This window comes from Sitophilus oryzae, unplaced genomic scaffold (genome assembly GCF_002938485.1).
Source record: "Sitophilus oryzae breed Bouriz unplaced genomic scaffold, Soryzae_2.0 scaffold_466_pilon_pilon, whole genome shotgun sequence".
Classification (NCBI taxonomy): domain Eukaryota; kingdom Metazoa; phylum Arthropoda; class Insecta; order Coleoptera; family Curculionidae; genus Sitophilus; species Sitophilus oryzae.
The window spans coordinates 275,801-288,531 of record NW_022147047.1 but is presented as its reverse complement, the minus strand read 5'-3'; the positions used below and the strand labels follow the sequence as shown (position 1 = coordinate 288,531).

The window sequence follows — 12,731 nt, the reverse complement described above, 5'->3', positions numbered from 1 at the left end:
TTTGATAGCCTTTCTTCTCCCATTCTGTTTACATGCCCGTACCAGATTAATTTTTTTTTTGGATTTCTTCTATGATGGTTTGGTTTGGTTTGGTTTGGTTTTTTCTTTCTTCGTTATTCTTCTTATTTCTTCATTTCGCACTTTTTCCAATTTTGATTTTCTTGCCGATCTTCTGAGGAAGTCCATTTCAGTTGCTAAAAGCTTTCCTTCCATGGACTTGCTCATCTGCCATACTTCAGCGTCATAAGTAAGTGTGTTCTTAACTATAGTGTCATATATGCGGGTTTTTCTTGTGGTATTTATATTTTTTTGCCAAATAATAGAATTTAGTGCCCCTGTAATTTTTCTGGCTTTGTTGATTCTATTATTGATGGTATTGTCGCTTTTTCCATTATTATGTATGTTAGTACCTAGGTATGTGAATTCTGTACATGATTTTATTTTGTTTCTGTTTTCCATTTCTAGGTCTTGTCCTTCGTTGCCCACGCATAGATATTCTGTCTTTTTAAAATTTATTTGTAAACCCCATCTATCATACTCCTCATTTAATTTTCTCAACATGTACTCAATGTCATCTACATCTCGGGCCAGTATTACTTGATCGTCGGCGTAGTGAATGGTATATACTGTTTTATTTTCGAGTGGTATGCCCATTCCACTACATTTTCGTCTCCATTGTTCCAATGCTGCATCTAAGTAAATATTGAATAAAATTGGAGATAGACCACATCCTTGTCGGAGGCCCTTCTTATTTCAAGTTTTTCAATTATTCTTCAATTTCAATTAACATCTATATGTACTTGATATGTGCATACGTCGATACTAGTTTTGTACCTTTTATTAACATTTTAATGCGTTTTGGAGGGTTATTAACATTTTAATGCGTTAGGGAGATTTAAAATTAGGGTAAAGAACAACCCTTCAATTAACCCTGTATAATAAGCCAAATACTAGAATTTATAAAAAACTAAGTTGATGAATTAAAGATGATAGTTTTATATAGACTGTAGTGACTACAGACTTATAAGTCTAATGAATCATGCTCTGAAACTTTTTCTTCGAGTCAAGCATGCTCGTATATATTCCAAATGTGAAGAAAAAAGCGGAGAGATACAGTTCGGCTTCATCAAGGGGCTGGGTACCAGAGAGGCTTTGTTTTGAATCAAGCTACTAATCCAGAAATGTTATGATCAACGCCAAGATGTCTTTGTGTGCTTCATAATTTATCAGAAGGCTTTCGACAATGTTAAAAACGATATTCTCCTAAACAGACTGTTCGAGATAGGAATAGACGCCAAAGACATTAGAATCATACAGGAACTATATTGGAACCAAACCGCGGAGATAAGAGTTAACAAAAATTTATCCACAGATACCTTCAATGTGTGTCAAGGAGTCCGCCAGGGCTGTATACTGTCACCAATACTTTTTAATATATACGTCGAAAAAATATTTTAAATGGCCCTGGAAGGAGAAAGTGGAGGAATTAAAATTAACGGAGTTCCAATTAACAATATTAGATATGCAGATGATACGGCAATACTAGCACCAACTTTAGAGGATCTCCTGCAAATAATAAATAAGATAGGGGACATGGGAAATCGTTTCGGTCTTAAAATCAACGCTGCCAAGACCAAACTTATGGTAATAGGATGCCAGCCTACAATCAACACCGCATTGACCGTGGATGGAAATACTATAGAGCGAGTTCCACGATTTAAATATCTGGGTGCCATGATCAATGAACGATGGGACTGCGATGAGGAAGTTAAACTTAGAACGAGTTATGAAAAGTCAACATTTTTTAAACTTAAAAACTTCCTATTAGCACGCAGTCTCCCGCTAACACTTAGACTACGGGTAGTAAAATGCTACATATGGCCCATCTTACTATACGGCGCAGAAACCTGGTCTCTCAAGGCTAGAACCCTGAACCGCATCGAGGCTTCCGAAATGTTGACTCTCCGGAGACTCTTACGTGTGCCATGGACCGCACATGCCACCAACGAAGAAGTTTTAAGAACTGAAGGCTATGAACGAGAAATGCTTAATATAGTTAAAGAAAGGAAAGTCTCATACCTCGGCCATATCCTTATATAATAAGGATATGGCCGAGGCTGATAGCTGATTCTACAAGGAAGTAGCCGAATAGCTGATTCTACAAGGAAAAACAGAGGGACGGCGAGGCTCAGGAAGAAAACAACATTCCTGGCTAAGAAATATACGGGATTGGTGTAACATCAGCGACGCAGCCACCATATTTCGAAGAGCCGAAAACGGCACTATACACATTGTATGAAGATTACAGACAATCGCCAATGTGCGGCTAAGCACAAGGCACAGGAAGAAGAAGAAGTTTTATATACAGTTTGATCAAAAATTCACGAGAACAGGACTAAAACTCAAAAAAATATCACACTTTAAACTTGACCAAAAAGTCTCCGTTGCGTTTTTTTTTGTATCTGAGTATATTATATTTGGGTGTTTGCGTGCCAATGTGCCCTTATTGAAGAAGCGCCACTGGATATAACCCTTTCGCGATATTACGCCGAGGGCAGGAAGTGAGGGCGTGCGGAATGGAGAGATAGAAAAATCGAGGGACGAGGATAGATATCCGCAGCTAGAATATGAGCGAGACGTGGTTCAATTTCGTTTGATGGTTTGTCGGTGGATGCGGGGCGCATCCGAGATCGCCCGATTTATGGACGTTTGATTTTTATAACGGCGCGGAGGCACTAGCCTGGTCGCTCGTATCGCGACGGGACGCTTAAATTGCGGCAAACATATCTAAGTGCACCGATAAACCAATCGACGTTTTTGAACCAGGAAACGAGATAAGCGGATAGATGAATAACCCACACAGGTTTTTACATTTCGTGGAACATTTTAGATATTTCTGCTGCAAGAAAAATATTGACGCTTAAATTGACACACAAAATTAGGGACGATATACAGGGTGGTCCGAATTGTATTCCGGAAACTTCGACAACATATTCTGCAGATAAAAAATAAGTAAAAAACTTCGTATAAATGTATGTCCTAATATGCTTAGTTTCGGAGATACAGGGTGTAGAAGTTTCGTATTTATTTCAATGTTTTCGAAATAATTTCGAAAATAATAACGTCGGCCTTTGAATGAAAATTGTTAACTGGTAGTTTTTTGACATGAGAAATTTGATTTTGATCTCAATATGACTCCTATTTGTAGGGTGCGCCACCTACATGTGTTTGAAATGTTTTGAAAAGTAATAACTTTTCGTACGTGCCTGTATAAAACTACTGAGTGACAAAAATATACATTTTCGTGATTTTTTACGTAACAAAATATGTTTTCAAAATATTTAGAAAGAAAATAGTCAATACATGTCATTGTTGACAAATCTAAACTTGCTGGGTAGATAGTTCTTGGACTGAAATGATAAATTTGGGAACATTTTATTTTTTTAAATTAATCATTAATTTTTCTTCGAAAGGATGATGATAAAACAGTTTTTGTTAATCTTTTGGCACAAAATCATTTCAAATTTATGATGTCAGTCTAATGACTATTTAGTCAAGTTTAATTTAGTCAATGTTTAATTTTGTCAATGTTTAATTTATGTCAATGATGACATGTATTGATATATTTTGGATTTGGAAAATTAATTTATTTCTGCTTTTGCACGCGCCGACGGCGCACAGAGGGTACTAAGAACTAAAAGTTGGCCAAAATCATGTTTTATGATTTTTTTTTGCTTTTTTGCTAGTAATATTAATTATTAGAGGAGAGGGTGCTAATATGGAACTCCATTTTGTTTTTCCTACACAATATTTATCCTCTACTCTGAAACCCTTTCCACCGATCAAATAGGGCCATTCTGTGCAAAACCAAGCAACTGGATGAGGATGCTAGAACAAGAAAGTACTTTGTATATTATAGACGATATTTGAGCGAGGATGGGTGTTATGGGGTAAAGACTATTTCCTTTAAGAATCAATTTGTTACAAACATGAAATTTGGTAGGTAATACCACTTTATACTACAAATATAGGGAAAAATCTGAAAACTATACGTTTGTAATTAATTCATAAAATATATAGTTTTTATTTTACGAAACCCTCTGTGGGTAAGTCCGACTCGCACTTTTTAATGGAATTTAATTCTCAAAAAGCTAGCGTCCTCGGAGACACAAGACTTCTAATACCTTTCTTCCCGCATCAGTCTTATCTCACTCCTCTCGCTCTTGCCAGAACGAATCCTTTCGTAAACTACTAGTTTTATCGCTTCCCTGACACCTAATTCTGATCTTAATTTCTGTTAGCGCTTCCTAGACCGGTCGGTCGGTTGTTTATCGCTCTAAACATAAATAGAGCCTCGACGGAGCAGCTTTATGCTCGGATACGACTCCATAGAGCCGAACAAGTAAAACGTACAAGCCGCGATTTCGGAAAGTATTCTGGAGGTTTATGCTTTGTAGGAAGTAAAGTTTTAAAGTTTCTCCGAAGATCTTGTGTAGTTTAATTAGTTTATCAGCAGTGTATACTCATATTTACTTAAGATATACGGAAAATATCATAAAGTCAACTTTCAAGTATGTTGTTGCATGTTTTTCATATTAAAATAATTTTCGGAAGTAATTATCCAAGTGCATCAAAATTACCGATAATTTTTCATGAAGGCATGTTGTCTAAAGGAGGATCTGAAGGAGGTGGGCTCTTCCAAAATATAAATATAAACGAATGCTGTTTTAGATTGAAAACATGCTTAAAAATGAAAAATTATCAGGTTAATTTTGATGCACGAGTGTAATTCGGTTGAATATTTTCTCCAATAAAAAACATGAAAATACATAGATTTTTTAAAAACATTTATTTGAACATATTAAAAAAAATCTATTTAAAAATGAAGCAATGATATTGCAAAATATGAACATGATTTCCGATAAGCCCGTTTTAACTAATTTAACTTCCCCTAGGAGATGCAAGACCTTGTCGTTGGTGGGGAAGCTCCTGGTCAGGTGCTGGGAGGAATCCCTCCTAGCACTTGGCTTGGGCTAAGAAGCATCTCACTCATCGTCTTGTCCCTGACTGTAGTGTCGTGGCCAGAGAATTGCACCAAGACATATAACGATACCGGGCAGGGCTACGGACAGCTTCAACCTTGGGGCACCCCATTGTATTTTACCCCTTACTTCTACATGCGGGGCTCTGTAGAAGTGGACCGACTGTCCCTAGCGACTCATAGGAACACTATGAGATCTGGTAATAATAGTAATAAAAACATCACCGGTGAAGCTGTGGGGAAACACCCTAGCGACACTGGGAACAGTAACAATGAAAGTTCCAAGGGGCCAAACCCAAAGAGAACTACAGGAGAGGTGGCTGACACTTGCGTGAGACCATCCTCCGCAAGTGGCATACTAGTGGTCGGGAGCCTACCTCCTATCTCTAAACCCAACAGGCGACACAAGCTACCGTTTCGTCTACCCGGCCTGGGTCGTAGCTCCTCGACTGTGAGGGACACGGGTCTCCGTAGGAAGTCCTGGGACTGTATGATGAGTTATAACTCAAGAAAGGGGGACACAATAGATCTCTAAGTTCGCAGAGATTAACCCCCTCCCACCTTATTCTAAATTCTAACTAATTTAAGGAAAACTGCATCTATTTTTAAATTAACTGGACAGGTAACAATGCAAAACCAGACAAATGTCAACGTAACTTAAGTTGTCAACCTATGATTACCTACTATCAAATGTAACCTACTATCAGATGTCAACCTATTACTAAATGTAAGTTGTGCTGTTTGCACCACTACGTTATAGTACCTACAGTTAGTGCCCCCCGAGGTGCCCCCGAAATACGTTTTGTAATTTAAAACTTATTCGAGTTAGGCAAAAGCCATATGTACAGGTTGTCCCATTTTGGTTGAAATTATACGGTATCTCCGTTATTCGTGAAGATAGAAAGGTGCGGTTTGCACAAACCTGTACCACTTTTTTTTCAAACGGAAGATGCCGTAAACAAAATTTTCATAGTCCCCTTCGTTTTAGAGCTACAGGGTCTTTTTGAAAATTTTGCAATTTGGGACACCCCCTGTATCTCTGTTATTGATAAAGGTATCGAGAAGGTGAAAACTGTTTATTTAAGAACTTCTTACGTAGAATACAGCGTCTGTTATTCTACGAAAATAATATTTTTAAAGATATGAACTAAAGTTGCAATATCTAAAAAAATATTAAAAATCATATTTATTAGTAGGCCATGATTGATAATAAAAGAAACTAAAAAATTATTAAAAGTATACTGCTATCTGTCTCTTGTTTTTATTTGCCTGGTTTTGTATTGTTACCTGCTCAATTTTAATTTAAACGTGTAATTTTGCAGCATAAGAAACCTATGTACGACTTCGCTGAAAAATCAATAGGACAACCAATATTTTGGTAGTTCAAAATATGCATGGTATGTTTTCAACGCTGATGTACCACTCGGTATGTGTCAAGAAAAGGAGACCAGTATATCTCAATAAGCAGACACTAAATAAATAATTAGTAATAAGAGTTTAGTTTTCCCACTGGATGTATCGAACTAATAAAACTGCATCGTTCATATCTTACACTTTCCGTTTAGAGACTTGACAAACCCCACAAGGTCGGTCACGTACCGATCGGATACCGTCCCCCAATTCCAGGCCAGGCCTTAAATCAAACGGTCCAGCTCATAAAACACACTGAGGAGACAATATCGCACCGCGGCACATCAGCGCTACGTGGTCTCCATCGCAACTATATGAATATAAGGCCCTGTCTGGACTATAGTACGTTGCTATTAGCTTATTTAGGAAAAAAATATAAAGTTTTGATATGTTGAGGTTATACGTACTAAAAGCAGATTTTTTAAAATCAAAAGAGTTCCTATATAGTTCCTAATACTGTATAATATAAACAAATACATTGCCTATTCCACTAAACTAACATTCATACTTTCATCTACATATTGTCATCGTCTATAGTTTCTAGAATGTGCTCAGTATTCGAACAACTTTGCCAACGACAGGTTCCGCACATAGTTGTACATTTCATGCCGGCTTTAATGCAACTGCATCTTTTTACACAATCTTGTTTGCTGATGTTCAAATTATTCGTACTGCCATCAAAATATCTGAGAAAAATGAACAAGTTCTAGTCGTTGGAGAAGATGTCGATCTTGTTGTTTTATTAGCAGCACTTTCCCCCGATGAAAAAGACATTCTTTTTTTGAAAGAAGCCATAGGTAATGTAAAACAACGAATGTATAGTTCAAGAGACTTGCAATCATCCAGTATTATACGTAATTTAAAAAAAAATCAATTTTGTTTATTCACTCTATTAGCGGAGCGGGCGTGACACAACATCAGGATTTTTTGGAAAAGGAAAACAACAACACGTACAAATATTTAATAAAGAAAAAGACCTTGATATAAATATATTTTTAACAACGCAAAGTCAACACCTGAAGAAATTGAAAAAGCTGGAGAGACGTTTATACTGAAACTATACAAACTTCAATCATCTGAAGGGAGCCTTGGTGAGCAATGATACGCTTGTTTCAATAAGTTAGTTGGTCAAGCAAACAGCACGGTACTTTTATCAAAATTGCCTCCCACATCTGCTGCAGCTAAATAATATTCCCGGAGAACATATCTTCAAGTACAAATATGGTAAGAACAACCTATAAAACCCGACCAGTGGGGCTGGAAGAAAATCAATAACACCCTGTCACCTTCATATACAACAGAATCACCCGCCCCTGCTTCAGTTATGTCATTAATAACGTGCAACTGCAAATAAGATTGTGTAAAAAGATGCAGTTGCATTAAAGCCGGCATGAAATGTACAATTATGTGCGGAACTTGTCGTGGGCAAAGTTGTTCGAATACTGAGCACATTCTAGAAAATATAGACGATGACAATATGTAGATGAAAGTATGAATGTTAGTTTAGTGGAATAGGAAATGTTCTTGTTTATATTATACAGTATTATATCTGTTGCGTGTATATTTAGCACGTTAAAATACCTTAGAAGACCTTATAATTTGAAAGGCGGCCTGTATTTTTTTGTAGGTACTCCATTTTTCAAACGGTTATTGCTCGAAATGCATTGTATAAATGTAAATAATGAATAGAACCTTTTTGTATCAAATTTTATAGGTAATATTTTCGAAGTATAAAATGTTTTGTGGGACCAACGGGTACTGAGAAAAAAGCGAAAAACCCGAGGGGTAAACACATAGGGCAAAAAGTGTACACCTACATCCTCTATCCTTAGTACATCCCATACATCCTCCAGTACATCCTCGGTACATCCCTTACATCCTCGGTACATCCCCTACATCCTCGTACATCCCCTAGTACATCCCCTACATCCTCGGTACATCCACTACATCCTCGGTACATCCCCGGTACATCCCCTACATCCTCTAGTACATCCTCGGTACATCCCCTGGAAATCCTCTCATGTGTACGCCATACATTTAGAATAATTTTCGTGATGAACCGTTTTACGTATCTAAAAAATCTACGTATCTAAAATACTTTTCGAGATATACTTATCTTGGACACACTGTATATATTTTTTTTAAATTTTATTTGAATGGTAAAAAGAAAGTTAAAATTTTGAACGCTATTATCTCCGAAACTTTTAAATATATAAAAAAAAAAGATGAAGCACCATTTCGACTTACATTTACTAGAGGGATATAAAAATTTACAGGGTGTTTTTTATTTAAAATAACAAAATTAAGGTTACTTTACTACCGGAATTGTTATTTATGTTAGAGCGATCTCCCACTTTATTACGAGCTTTATTATATGTATAACTACACAAAATTTCTCAAACCTCTACAATTTATTGGCTAGTAATATAGTTTTTGTTGAATTCAAAAGGATAAAAAAAAATCAAAACCATTTAAAAAAATTATATGGGGTTATCGAGAATCGAACTAAGGCGCGCCAACCCATATCAAATCTTGCCAGAGCTGTAACAATCTCGGCTATTATTGTGCCTACAACAATTCGCCGTTACTTTTATTATACAGGGTGAGTCTTAAATAGGTGCAAATATTTTCAGGGCTGGTAGATCTCGATAAAAGAGACATATTTTTTCTTTACCATTTTTCAAATAAGTCCAAAATAACCGAGTTATTTAAGTTTGAAAATTTAAAAAAAAATTGATTTTTTTTAATTTTGATAGCCACCTGAATTTTTTCTGTATTTGCATCCCTTTTAGTGCCGTAACCATAGAGTAAAGCTGTAACTATGGTAATATCAGAGATTAAGAATTTATAACGTGGGAAAATTAGCGGTGAACAGGCAGTTCTAAAAAGTTTTCGAAAAATATACAGGGAAATTTAAAAGAAAATGCACGATTTTTAACATATTTTATTTGCAAAAAAAACATCATAGACGTGTTCCTGGGGTCAAAATATACCACCCCTGAAAATATTTGCACTTATTTAAGACTTACCCTGTATAACAGCAGTTTATGCCTCGGTTTATGCAGTTTATGTCGGCGGAAAAAATAACTTAGTCATGCGTAAAGCCCTATATTATGTGCAAAGTTATCAATCTCGTGTTTTGAACCCCAAATAAAAATGAGATCTAGTAGCTACCGAGGATCTACTTTATAAAACAGACCTAAAAATAGGCAACGTTAAAGGCATTCGCATTTATGAACTTCGTTTTTGACGTATAGAGGGTACAATAATAATTATTTACACACACTTCCCTTTAATTCATAACGCTTACGGCACTATGCAATAAGATATGAACACACATGCCAAACACATTTTTGCATAAACTTATACCAGAGATATGGATTAAAGGCTATATATCTGACTTATACATACATTTTGCGAGATATTTTGAGGTTATGAGTAGGGGTGAGCCACAAAGCCTTGAGTTATATATATATACATTATAGATATTATATATTGATATTTTTATCGATATATCAAATAAAGGTCCATTTTCACTCTCATGAAATTTGTGCAAATCGGCTTTTGAAAATCGGCTTGTGCAAACTTTATTTAATAAATTCATTGAAAAAAACGGATGTGCACAAGCTAATTCACATACGTGAAAACCAAGTAACGATATATTCGTCCACAAATATCGATATAGCTATCGATATAACAGATACCGCTATATCTCTTTATGAATACTGCATATCGGAAATATCTATATCTATCTATATTCTCAATAATCCTATTTGATTTCGTACAGGGTGGTTGTAAAATATTGAATAAATATTAACATCTCGAGAACCACATTTTTTTGGAAATCGCTCGGCCACATCAATTATTTTAATTTTTCCGAGGCAGATTATGCAAAAAATGAATGTTATACAGGGTGTCTCAAAAATGCTTTGTCCAAAACAATTTCTTTTAATTGAAACCCTCGTGGCAACATAATTATTATTTCTCTGCATTTTTGAATTGTCCTTGAAATTCTGAATATTTTCCATGTAAGTGCTATACCCAAATCCAAGCTTTTTGGAGTTAATCTCATTTAAAAATTAAAAAGTGAAAAAAAATATTAGAAAAAAACCTTTTTTAAGAAGATACCGAAGAGGATACCTTATGGAAAATGTATTCAAAAGACAACCCACAAATTTGGATGACTTGAAATATCGCATTCGGCAAATTACGCCCCAAATAATTCGAAATACATCCCCGGTAAATCCTCGGTACATCCCCTACATCCTCTAGTACATCCTTGGTACATCCACTACATCCTCGGTACATCCCCTACATCCTCTAGTACATCCTCGGTACATCCACTACATCCTCGGTACATCCACTACATCCTCGGTACATCCCCTGGAAATCCTCTCATGTGTACACCATAAATCCCCTAAGTGTTCACCCCTCGGAAAAACCATCGAAGGGCGTATTGGGGGTGGTTTTTTGGGGTGAAGCTCACACTTTAAAGTTAAGAACTCTTGTGATTTTGGAAAGTCTCCTTTTGGTGCGTCTAATCTCAACATATCAAAGCTTTAAAAATTTTTTCTTCTATTCGGCTATTTTAGGTCTAATATACTACTAGCCTACAGCGAACGTACGCTGGTGGACTGTTCGATTATGCGGACTGCGATCACGATTCCCAGTCTGGAAAGGGCTTTATAGATTATGGGTGGGCCTCGTTTTTGTCGTAGCTGACAAATAACGCTTGTATAAGGACGGCAAAATGGAATATTTTTAGAATTATTTAAAAAATGTTATGTATATTTAACCCTATTTCCTTGATTTTTTTAGCAAACTGTATATAAATATATCAACATTAATTCGTAATCTCAGTTTCTTATAAACTTTAGCATTTGGCATATAGTACAGGGTTAATCGACGGTTTTTTTTCGCCTCAACTTTAAAACACCCTGTGGAATAATTTCGTGAGAAAATTTTCCTAAATATCATCTTTATTTATTAATTATACTAGCGTGTACCAGCGACTTCGTTCGCGTCGAATTAATCATTTGTAATGGTGATGATAAAGCAAAGCAAGAATTTCCATTAACATACAAGCTGGATAAAATTTTCTCATATTTATGTCAGCATGAGAAAAACAATATGGCGATATTATTATATAACTTGGTAATATTTGAGAGGTAGTTTCATCTCGTTGGAATTTGACTTTCGAAAAATCCGTTTGCCAAAAATAAGCTTTTTACGTCAAGCAGTTTAAGCAGAATCGTGGTTAAGAAATTACCCAACTTTTTGAAACACCCTGTATGATTTTTAAAAAATTTCAAAATATGTAAAAAAACAAATAAATTATGCTTGTCCAAGCATTTTCCCGAAAGACTAACGGTTTTTAAATAACAAATAGTGTAATGTTTGAGGGGCGTTTTCACCCTTTTGGAATTTGAGATTCGAGAAACCTCTTCTTATCGAAGCTCTACACCCCACAGTCAATCCGTTTGCCAAAAATCAGCTTTAAACGTCAAGCAGTTCAAGCGGAATCGTGATTATTTTATGAAACACCCTGTATAAATTTATAAAAAATCTTAAAATATGTAAAACAACAAAATAAAATATACGTGTTTAAGAGTTTTTCCGAAAAACTCACCGGATTTTAAATAAAAAATATTCTAATATTTGAGGGGTGGTTTCACCCCCTTAGAATTCGAGTTTCGAAAAATCCCTTCTTATCGAACCTCTACACCCTAAAGTCAATCTGTTTTCCGAAAATCAGCTTTTTACGTCAAGCGCTTGAAGCAGGATCGTGATTAATCAATGACCAGATTTTTCGAAACACCTTGTATACATTTTTAAGAAATCTTAAAATATGTAAAAAAAACAAAATGAAATATACGTGTTTAAGCGTTTTTTCGGAAACTTGACCGTTTTTTAAATAAAAAATATTGTAATATTTGAGGGGTGGTTTCACCCTCTTGGAACTGGAATTTCAAAAAATCCCTTCTTATCGAACCTCTACACCCTAGAATCAACCTGTTTGCCAAAATTAAGCTTCTTACGTTGAGTGGTTTGAGCAGGATCGTGATTAATCAGTATATATTAGTATAGATTATTTATTGTATTATTGAGTCATGTCTACTGAGCATTTTGTTTTTTTGATCATGTTAATACGTGCTTTTGTTAATTTTTAAGAGCCTAATGAACTGGCCACCAACAATTTGCAATTTTTTCAATTATTATTTTTTTTTTGATAGTAAAATATATGCAGACATTTTCGTGTTGCCTAACAGGATAAATTAAT

The 12,731-nt window shown here is 35.5% G+C and overlaps 1 protein-coding gene across 1 annotated transcript in view; it reads left to right on the top strand.

The window, feature by feature from the left end:
* The window catches only part of LOC115886046 (neuroligin-4, X-linked-like), a gene marked incomplete at its 5' end in the record, with an annotated part of 245,135 nt that overhangs the window by 77,400 nt on the left and 155,004 nt on the right, over positions 1 to 12,731 (top strand).